At 37.0% G+C, this 12077-nt stretch overlaps 1 protein-coding gene across 2 annotated transcripts in view; it reads right to left on the bottom strand.

The window, feature by feature from the left end:
• Nucleotides 1–908: 908 nt before the first annotated feature.
• LOC123534977 (serine/threonine-protein phosphatase PGAM5, mitochondrial-like) overlaps nt 909–12077 on the bottom strand; it is a 33026-nt gene continuing 21857 nt past the window's right edge. For both annotated transcript variants that reach the window (XM_045317480.2, XM_045317479.2), the window contains exon 6: nt 909–5656. The gene's annotated coding sequence lies outside the window, so the exon portion shown is untranslated. The remainder of the gene's footprint in view (nt 5657–12077) is intronic.

The raw sequence follows: 12077 nt of genomic DNA, 5'->3' as shown, positions 1-12077 counted from the left end.
TCACAAGAAATTGTGGACAGACGACAGACGGATCACAAAAGCTCCCCTTATTACTATGTGACAGGTGAGCTAAAAAATTAGGGTAGGTAGGCTGGTTAATTTTTTATGCCCCCAAAGGGAGGCATATTAGTTTCAACTGTCCATCCGTTAGTTCTTCGTCACAATGTTAACTTTTTGCATGAAGGCACTTTCTTGCGAACCACTGCACCCAGGACCTTCAAACTTCACATGCTGATAGTACTTATTGAGTACACCATCCATACTGACTTTGGGGTCACCAGGTCAAATGTCAAGGTCACAGGGGTCAGCGTTAACTTTTTGCATGAAGGCACTTTACTTGCGAGCCACTGCACCCAGGACCATCAAACTTCACATTCTGATAGTACTTATTGAGTACAACACCCCTACTGACTTTGGGGTCACCAGGTCAAAGGTCAAGGTCACAGGGGCCAATGTTAACTTTTTGCATGAAGGCACTTTACTCGTGAACCACTGCACCCAGGACCTTCAAACTTCACATGCTGATAGTACTTATTGAGTACACTACCCCTACTGACTTTGGGGTCACCAGGTCAAAGGTCAAGGTACTGTGGGGGGCATTTGTTACCATTAGTGACAGCTCTTGTTTTTTATTAAGTGGGACTTTTCGGAAATTATTTTTGTGTCAAAAAATGAATACAAATAAGAGGGTTATGCCTTTAAGAGCATTAGTAAGTTGATTTCTAACATCACTGATAATGTTTAAAGCATAAAAAGTGCAGTTTTGCAACTATTTGTTAAAAAGATACTACTGGTACCTTGAAAGATGCTTTCAATGGAAGTTCATGTGGAAGAGAATAGAAACAAATTGTTACTATATTTTGGCATTTAGCCCAAAACACCGAAATAAAGAAAACTACTGAGCAACAAAATATGTAAACTTTTAATTCAACAAAAGCTTACAAAATGATAATGGCTATTTATTACAGAGTGAAAATTGACACAAATGACAAAAACAATTTGTTAAACATGTCTTTATGATGGCTTGTCAGATATAAGAATGATTGTTTCTGATGAGTTCTGCTGTTATCTTGACAGTTAATCCCAGAATTAATTGGGCACTATGAAACTTTGACAGCAATAGGCCAGAGTGTACAAATATTTTTCAGCCTCCAGGTCACTGTGACCACAACCTTTAACACACTGACCCCCACATATTTGGGGCCATTTAATGACCACAAGCATTTGTCCAATTTAGTTTGATGACTGTAATTTCTTGTCAGTCTTTCATTCACTTTGACCTTGACCCTCGGGGGCAATCATCCCATCACATTTGGCAGCCAAGACTCCAGCTAATGATAGAAACTGTTTTTACTCATGACGTCAATACTGACCTCAAACAATAGGGACAGGCAATTGTCCTATTAAGTTTAGCAGCCATATAGGGCCAAAGAATTTTCCAGTTACTGATCTTACAACGTTTCAGTTATGAGGTCACTGGAGCCTTGACCTCTGATGTAAAGAACCCTAAAACAATATGGATCAAGGTAATTCACCTTTTGACAGCCGCAGAGCCCAGTGATGTACAGGTTTTCATCAGAAACATGTTTTAGTCTTAATTCACTGACCATGACCTCTGACAAACTGACCCAAGAAACAACAGAGGTCACTTACTGACCACAGGCAGGCTATAAAGTTTTGACAGCTGTAAACCAAAACATTCTCCAGCTTTTGATGGGAAACAAAATGATTAACTGACAGACTCAGAAACCCAGAGTAAAACAATGTTTCTTTTCAATAGGGAAAATAAAAATAAAGCTATCAAATATTGCATGTTATGATAACACAATGTAAAAGTTTGTGTTTGAAAAGTGTAGTGAAAATGAAACAATCGAGGACTTAATAATGGCTTACTACCTGATATTATGCAGTTAAAAAAATAGGTAGGTTGAGATTTTATTATATAGAAAATGCCTATATACAGTACAGAGTAAAACTAAAATTCCTATCTAGTTATGTTGAAACCCAAAAGGTGGTGGTGAACATGTGCCAAACAAATATAATTGAGTGCATTTATGATAAAAATAGTTCTTTACACATAACAGAAATACACGATTATAAAAAACTTTGAATGTAAAGAGAACATTGTTTTGCTTTGTTCATTTCATGTCACAGTTGCACAATAAAACAAGAGCACCGCCTTGCGGGTGCTGACGCTCATCTGATGTTTTTTGTATAATAGAAATATTGTCCTACCCATGATTTTCTAAGTCTAAAAAGGGCCATCATTCTTGCAAAAAGCAGGATAGAGTTATGTTTCTTGATGTACAGTGTCCACTTATGATGGTGAAAAACTGTTGCAAGTTTTAAAGCAATAGCTTTGATAGTTTATGAGAAAAGTTGACTTAAACATAATACTCAACCAAGAAAATGATTTTCTAAGTCCAAAAGGGGCAATAATTATTGCAAAAAGCAGGATGGAGTTATGTTGCTTGCTGTACAGGGTCAGCTTATGATGGTGAACAAGTGTTGCAAGTTTCAAAGCAATAGCTTTGATAGTTTAAGAGAAAAAGTTGACCTAAACATAAAACTTAACCAAGAAATCTGATATTTTCTAAGTCCAAAAGGGGCCATAAATCTTGCAAAAAGCAGGATGGAGTTATGTTTCTTGCTGTACAGGGTCAGCTTATGATGGTGAACAAGTGTTGCAAGTTCTAAAGCAATAGCTTTGATAGTTTAGGATAAAAGCTGACCTAAACATAAAACTTAACCAAGAAAACTGATTTTCTAAGTCCAAAAGGGGCAATAATTCTTGCAAAAAGCAAGATGGAGTTACGTTTCTTCATGTACAGGGTCTGCTTATGATGGTGAACAAGTATTCTAAGTTTCAAAGCAATAGCTTTGATAGTTTAGAAGAAAAGCTGACCTAAACATAAAACTTAACCAAGAAATCTGATATTTTCTAAGTACAAAAGGGGCCATAAATCTTGCAAAAAGCAAGATGGAGTTATGTTTCTTGCTATACAGGGTCAGCTTATGATGGTGAACAAATATTCCAAGTTTCAAAGCAATAGCTTTGATAGTTTAGGAGAAAAGCTGACCTAAACATAAAACTTAACCAGGCAACGCCGACGCCGACAACCGCTCAAGTGATGACAATAACTCATCATTTTTTTTCAAAAAAATCAGATGAGCTAAAAAAAAGAACCAGTGATTTCCAAGTGCTTCATAGTAATAAAGCTACATGTAAGTGTAAGTTTTTGTACTGCAATTACAGTTTCACAAATGTTTTATTAATATTCACATAAAATTCAGATAAAATTCCCAAGTTTTAAATTATGTTGCTTCAAGAAATTACACAATAAAATATCTTAAAGTTGCACCTACTTTTACCCAATATGCTGAAAAGATTACAAAACTTACAGCGACATTGTTCTTATATAGACAAACTTCTTTGGACAAGTATATTATATCAATGCTATTTTGGGCCTTTCAGTGCATAACAATGAAATATATCCAGATATTAGCAAAAACTATATTCTTTCAAAACTTCTGCTGCTATGTCTTAACTCCTGCATTACGAAGTAATAAATCACAATGTCTCTAGTATTTTGTAAAGTCAACATTTCAATAACCAGCAGGTGTGCTACATGTAAATCAATCCAGTCATATCTTTCTGTAGACAAACCTTTGTGGTGTAGGAAAGTGTTCACATCTTTCAAGCTGCACAAATATTTCAAAGGAACACCAAAGTAATAGAAACCGAATTGTTCTGACATCTCGTGTCATATCGAAAACCTCTAATTGATTAATTAATTAATTAATTCTTGGCTGAAATGATTTATTATACTCACTTTTGTATGATTTATGTACATTTGATAATTTGCAATCTCTAAATCCATTCATGCACACAATAATTTTTACTACATGTAATATTATCTATCATTTTGACTGATCTTAGTATCTTAACTGAAACAAGAGTGCAAGAATGTCACAATATACACCCGTCACAGCAAATTTCTTTACTCTAGCACCTGTATTTGCAAATGGAATTTTAATTTTGTGGTTGTTTAGTAATAACTAAGTGTTTTGTTTTTCTAAGTCCACAAAAAAACTCCTTACCAGGTAGAGATACCTTAAAATACACCTAAAATTGGAAAGTAACATCTATGTTGTACCACAGAAAAGTGGTCTTGGTTTTTCCCTACGGTCAATTATAAAAAAGTTACAATATAAGTTATTTATAGTAACAACTAAGGGAAGTTAATCTTAAAAAAAAAAAAAAAAAAATCAAAAAAAATTGTAAGTCCACACAAAAATCTTTACCAGGTAGAGACTGGTCAAAATACACCTCAAAATTGGATGTAGCATGCATGTTGTACTACAGAAAAGTGGTCTCGATTTTTCCCTACGACTAGTAATGAAAAAGTTACAATATAAGCTATTTATAGTAACAACAAAGGGAAGTAATTCTAAAGAAGGGAACTGTGCATGACACTTCGTCTCATGATGGTGTATAATTGTGTCAAGTTACATCAAAATCCCTCCATGCATGAAGAAGAAATGCTTCGGACAAAGTCATTCTTGTATCTGACCTTTGGCCTCTAAGTGTGACCTTGACCTTAGACCTAGGGACCTGGTTCTTGCGCATGACACTACGTCTTGTGGTGGTGAACATTTGTGCCAAGTTATATCAAAATCCCTCTATGCATGAAGAAGAAATGCTCCGGACAAGGTTTTCATTCTTGTATCCTTTGACCTCTAAGTGTGACCTTGACCTTAGACCTAGAGACCTGGTTCTTGCGCATGACACTCCGCCTCATGGTGGTGAACATTTGTGCCAAGTTATATCAAAATCCCTCTATGCATGAAGAAGAAATGCTCCGGACAAAGTTTTCATTCTTGTATCCTTTGACCTCTAAGTGTGACCTTGACCTTAGACCTAGGGACCTGGTTCTTGCGCATGACACTCCTTCTCATGATGATGAACAATTGTGCCAACTTTCATCAAAATCCCTCTATGCATGAAGAAGATATGCTCCGGACAAAGTCATTCTTGAATTTGACCTTTGACCTCCAAGTGTGACCTTGACCTTAGACCTAGGGACCTGGTTCTTGCGCATGACACTCCGTCTCATGATGGTGAACAACTGTGCCAAGTTTCATCAAAATCCCTTCGTGCATGTAGAAGATATGCTCCGGACAAGGTCTGTGGACGCCGCCCGCCCGCCCGCCCGCCCGCCAACCCGCCCGTCCGCCCGCCCGCCAGGGGCGTTCCCATAATACGTCCCGTTTTTCAAACGGGCGTATAAAAAGGTTTAGTTCAATTACTGTGTGCATACAATTAAGGCGAGGTTTAACACATGATTTAAAGCTCTCTGTAGTCTTATCAATGTGTGCTGTAAATAGTTCAAAATAATTAGACAGTGGTAAAAATAATTTTTTGTTAAACTGGCATAATTCAACTGAAGGAACCAGTCATATTTACACAATAGCATTTAAGGACATGATCAGCTACGTCACAGTCAGTCAGAGTGAGACTGAACATTGCACAGATTTTAAACAGTCTGAAAACTTTGTACAGAACAAAATGGACGGCTTGGCCATTTTTCGCTGTACAGTTCCTATATAAGTAAGTTTTGATTTTCTCCATCCACACTCGTCTTTTATACTGCATCTGAAATGATAAAAGATCCTTTTAACTCAACAAGAGCTGTTAGAGGACAGCAATGCTCGACTATTCAACAGCCTTGTCAATTGAATGAATATAGAAGTTGAAAAATGGGCATAATTTTGTAAAAATGCAAAACAGGGTAATGGAACCTATACAAACCGTATTAGATCATCATAATGGAAAAATGTGTGAACTTTCAATCCATTCCCATTACTGGGTACTGAGATACACGCTTTCATACAAAAACTTAACCAAAAATTGCAACATTGAAAAGGGGGCATAATTTTGTAAGAAAGTGAAACAAAGTTATGAAACCTGTCCAGTGTAAGTCAGTTCATCACAGTGAACAAGTGTGTGAAGTTTCAATCCATTCCCACAAAGAGTCCAAAAAGAATAAAAATTCAGCCAAATATCTTGATATAGTTACATACCCTTGACTACAGATGGAGATCATGATGATAACAAGTGTTCAAAGTTTCAAAGCCAATAGTTTGACAAAACGTGGACTAGTACAAAAACTGAACCAATATCCTACTCTAAAAAGGGCCATACTTCAGCCAAAATACTTGACAGAGTTATGTACTCTTGCCTACAGATAGAAATTTAAAAGCCATATGTCACACAATTTACACTTAATATGAACTGGTACGAAAAACTTAACCAAGATTTATAAGTTAAAAGTGGCCATAATTCAGACAAAATCCTTGATAGAGTTATGTTCTCTTGCCTAAAACTGGACATGGTGATGACACACAAGTGTTGAAAGTGTCAAAAGGTTTTGTCAAAATGTGGACTTGAAAAAAAATTAACCAAGGTTTAATGCCAACGCCATGGTGAGTAGGATAGCTCTCCCTATTCTTTGACACTTCATACTGGGACGTCGACGAATGGAGGAGTCCAATAGTTCTACCTATTCTTTAAACAGTCTAACTAACAAGAAACGCGGCAATGCCAAGAAACCAGGTTTTCAACACTTCATAAGAATAACAAGAGGGCCATGAAGGCCCTGTATCGCTCACCTGACCTACAGACCTAAAGATCGTTAAAATTAACATTCTGACCAAGTTTCATTAAGATATGGTCATAAATGTGGCCTCTAAAGTGTTAACTAGCCATTCCTTTGATTTGACCCCGTGACCTAGTTTTTGACCCGATATGACCCAGATTCGAACTTGACCTAAAGATCATCAAGTTCAACATTCTGACTAAGTTTCATGAACATACAGTCATAAATGTGGCCTCTACAGTGTTAACAAGGTTTTCCTTTGATATGACCTAGTGACCTAGTTTTTGACCCCAACTGACCCAGATTTAAACTTGACCTAAAGATCATCAAGATTAACATTCTGACAAAGTTTCATTAAGATATGGTCATAAATGTGGCCTCTACAGTGTTAACAAGTTTTTCCTTTGATCTGACCAAGTGACCTAGTTTTTGACCCCACCTGACCCAGATTTACACTTGACCTTAAGATCATCAAGATTAACATTCTGACCAAGTTTCATTATGATACGGTCATAAATGTGGCCTCTACAGTGTAAACTAGCTTTTCCTTTGATTTGACCTGGTGACCTAGTTTTTGATCCTACATGACCCAGATTCAAACTGGACCTTAAGATCATCAAGATTAACATTCTGGTCAAGTTTCATTAAGATTGGGCCAAAATTGTGACCTCTAGAGTGTTAACAAGCTTTTCCTTTGATTTGACCTGGTGACCTAGTTTTTGACCCCAGATGACCCAATATCGAACTCGTCCAAGATTTTATTGAGGGTAACATTCTGACCAAGTTTCATTAAGATTGGGCCAAAAATGTGACCTCTAGAGTGTTAACAAGCTTTTCTTTTGATTTGATATGATGACCTAGTTTTTGATCCCAGATGACCCAATATCGAACTTGTCCAAGATTTTATTGAGGGTAACATTCTGACCAAGTTTCATTAAGATTGGGCAAAAAATGTGACCTCTAGAGTGTTAACAAGCTTTTCCTTTGATTTGACCTGATGACCTAGTTTTTGATCCCAGATGACCCAATATCGAACTCGTCCAAGATTTTATTGAGGGTAACATTCTGACCAAGTTTCATTAAGATTGGGCCAAAAATGTGACCTCTAGTGTGTTAACAGTCAAATTGTTGACGACGGATGGACGGACGGACGACGAACACAGGGTGATCACTAAAGCTCACCTTTGAGCACTTCGTGCTCAGGTGAGCTAAAAATGTATACTGAATCACAGTGCACCACTTTAAAGCACAACCCTAACCCTAACCTAACCCTAACCCTATTTTTAGTAACAATGACCTTGACCTTGATCCCAGAAACCCCAAAATCAATCCCAAGCTACAACTTTATATAAGTTTTCTATACACCAAGTTTCATCACGAAAGCTCATTCCTAAGTTAAGTTATTGACCGGAAACCGTTTTTCTATTTTAAGTAACAGTGACCTTGACCTTGACCCCAGAAACCCCAAAATCAATCCCAGCCTTTGTCTTGATATAAGCTACATACATACCAAGTTTTATTCAAATATTTTTACCGAAACAAAAGTTATTGACCGGAAACACCAGTTTGATGCCGCCCGCCCGACCAACGACATACCCCAAACTAATAACTCAGGTTTTCGTTGAAAACCTGGTTAAAAATGTCATCAAAATCACAAAAATTAGAATTGACCTTTCTCTCCAAAAAATAGGTTACAAAATTTATGAAACTGTGCCTCAGTAACTGTCCACAGTGTTTCTTCTTAAGTGTCAGTCTCAGTAACTGATTTTCCATGTTCAGCAAAATGTTATATTAAGGTATTAGATCACTAATAGAGAACCTCCTTTTTGAAGAGTATTTAATTCCTACCATAAACCTACTTTTACTGCAATTCTTAGGGGGCATAGGTTCAAGGCCTACTGGGACCAAATTTTTTTTTCTTTATTTTCCTTTTTTACTAGAAAGTTTTTACTTCTTTCAAGACTTATTATTGATGTTTTGTACTAAAATGGAAAAAGATGAATCTTATAAGCAATTTTTTGGTGTTCAAAGAGAATTTACTACTTAAACAGAAGGAGTAGAGTTACACACCTTTAAAAATATTGAGTTACACACGGTGAAAGTTCTCTATTTTGCTTTCACTCTAAGATTATATATTGTGGAAGAAATTTAGGTAGGTTTTACGTCTTCCCTAAGGTTAGTTTTAAATGGAGTAAGCAAAATTCAAAACAGAAACTCATCATTCGACCTTATTTTTTCAATGTTGAAGTATGAATTTTGTCTCATTAAATCCGTTTACTCGAGGCACCATAGAAAAAATGATATTAACATTTTTATTTTGTGTTTTATAATTGGTTACCAATAGCTTGATGTTTCTTCGACTGAAATTAATGGTAAAATGAGTTCTCTGCAAACGTTTTGGATAGTGGCTATCACTTTGAAATTTGTCTCTACTTGAGCTTGAGGAGAAACCATAAGTTATTCAAAATTTATAAAAAACGGCACGGTAAAAGTTGTTTAAAATTTGCAAAATAGTGCAAAACATGGTTACCTTTCAGAATATACCAAGCAAAGGCCATTTTGTAAACATTACTATTAGTGACCTAATACCTTAAGACGGGTGTAAACCCCATCGGCACTTCTGGCAAATCCATAACTTAAACCCAGGGTTCATACAGAATTCTGTTACTCAATTTCCATGATCTTCAGTGATTTACCATGATACGGTAATGCATCGCTTTTACATGACATTAAGGCAAATTATTGCATATAACTAAATATTTATTAGATTGACCACTAGTACTGGTCTCAATTTTGGTAACAGGCTTAAACAAGAGGACCATGATGGTCCTGAATCGCTCACCTCTTCCCACATGACCCAGTTTTGAGTATGACATCGTTTTTGACCAACTTTCATGAAGATCCCATGAAAAATGTGACCTCTAGAGTGGTCACAAGGTTTTTCTATTTTTAGACCTACTGACCTAGTTTTTGAAGGCACGTGACCCAGTTTCGAACTTGACCTAGATATCATCAAGATGAACATTCTGACCAACTTTCATAAAGATCCCATGAAAAATGTGACCTCTAGAGTGGTCACAAGGTTTTTCTATTTTTAGACCTACTGACCTAGTTTTTGACCGCACGTGACCCAGTTTCGAACTTGACCTAGAAATCATCAAGATGAACATTCTGACCAACTTTCATGAAGATCCCAAGAAAAATGTGACCTCTAGAGTGGTCACAAGGTTTTTCTATTTTTAGACCTACTGACCTAGTTTTTGAAGGCACGTAACCCAGTTTCGCACTTGACCTAGATATATTCAAGATGAACATTCTGACCATTTTTCATGAAGATCCCATGAAAAATGTGACCTCTAGAGTGGTCACAAGGTTTTTCTATTTTTAGACCTACTGACCTAGTTTTTGACCGCACGTCACCCAGTTTCGAACTTGACCTAGATATCATCAAGATGAACATTCTGACCATTTTTCATGAAGATCCCATGAAAAATGTGACCTCTAGAGTGGTCACAAGGTTTTTCTATTTTTAGACCTACTGACCTAGTTTTTGACCGCACGTCACCCAGTTTCGAACTTGACCTAGATATCATCAAGATGAACATTCTGACCATTTTTCATGAAGATCCCATGAAAAATGTGACCTCTAGAGTGGTCACAAGGTTTTTCTATTTTTAGACCTACTGACCTAGTTTCTGACCGCACGTGACCCAGTTTCGAACTTGACCTAGATATCATCAAGATGAACATTCTGACCAACTTTCATGAAGATCCCATGAAAAATGTGACCTCTAGAGTGGTCACAAGGTTTTTCTATTTTTAGACCTACTGACCTAGTTTTTGACCACACGTGACCCAGTTTCGAACCTGACCTAGATATCATCAAGATGAACAATCTGACCAACTTCATGAAGATCCCATGAAAAATGTGACCTCTAGAGTGGTCACAAGGTTTTTCTATTTTTAGACCTACTGACCTAGTTTTTGAACGCACGTGACCCAGTTTCGAACTTGACCTAGATATCATCAAGATGAACATTCTGACCAACTTTCATGAAGATCCCATGAAAAATGTGACCTCTAGAGTGGTCACAAGGTTTTTCTATTTTTAGACCTACTGACCTAGTTTTTGACTGCACGTGACCCAGTTTCGAACTTGACCTAGATATCATCAAGATGAACATTCTGACCAACTTTCATGAAGATCCCATGAAAAATGTGACCTCTAGAGTGGTCACAAGGTTTTTCTATTTTTAGACCTACTGACCTAGTTTTTGACTTCACGTGACCCAGTTTCGAACTTGACCTAGATATCATCAAGATGAACATTCTGACCAATTTTCATGAAGATCACATGAAAAATGTGACCTCTAGAGTGGTCACAAGGTTTTTCTATTTTTAGACCTACTGACCTAGTTTTTGACCGCACGTGACCCAGTTTCGAACTTGACCTAGATATCATCAAGATGAACATTCTGACCAATTTCATAAAGATCCCATGAAAAATGTGACCTCTAGAGTGGTCACAAGCAAAAAGTTTACGGACGCACGGACGCACGGACGCACGGACGGACGACGGACGACGGACACTGCGCGATCACAAAAGCTCACCTTGTCACTTTGTGACAGGTGAGCTAAAAATAAGCTCAAATTGGCCGTCTTTTTATGTTCGTTGAAGTTTCTTTTATGGGTCTTGCCTTTCATGTGTGACTTTATTGCTGGCTCGCCCATGTTTGATAAATTTATGATAAAGTCACAAACAGTGCACAATACTTTGTTTAGATCGGCCTTGAATGGTTTCAACCACGCCTTATAGTGTTCCTTCCGATACCACTGGTAATTAAATTTGCAGTTTCCTTTAGATTTACTCATATTTCATGCTTGTCGTGGGGGCTGCCATTTACCGGAAATGTTGTCGTAGCAATAGCCAGTGTCAAGGTAAAATACGCCATGTAAGTCACATGTTTGTACTCAAAACAATTCGTACTTAGCAAAAACGCAAGTTCAGAAGTCTGTAATCAACAAATGACCTTCGGTACTCAATCTTTAAAAAAACTTTCTCGTGAAATAGTCACTGCTTGAGAGAATTTTTCAAGGCAATTTCTAGATTTTCCATGATCTGTTTGGGATTTCCAATCAATCTTTTCGAAATTCCATGATATTTCCATGATAGTGATTTTCCATGATATTTCCAGGTCTCTGCGAACCCTGAAACCCCATTTTGTTTTTGGGTTTTGCAAATGATGTCTCTTCATGTTGCAGAAAGTAAATGTTTTTTGTTTTCTTTCTTTCACCAAAGTTGTTGTTTTCTTTCTTAACACAAGGCAGTCTGAAAGACAGCTAAATCCCCCGCCACTGCTATGGATAGTGAAAGGGTAAAACCTTTGATTTTAGCTGTGACCTTGACCTTGAACTGAC

The sequence above is a fragment of the Mercenaria mercenaria genome, chromosome 12, assembly GCF_021730395.1.
Source record: "Mercenaria mercenaria strain notata chromosome 12, MADL_Memer_1, whole genome shotgun sequence".
Classification (NCBI taxonomy): Eukaryota; Metazoa; Mollusca; class Bivalvia; order Venerida; family Veneridae; genus Mercenaria; species Mercenaria mercenaria.
Note: the sequence above shows the minus strand (reverse complement) of the source record. Positions and strands in the feature narration are given on the sequence as shown.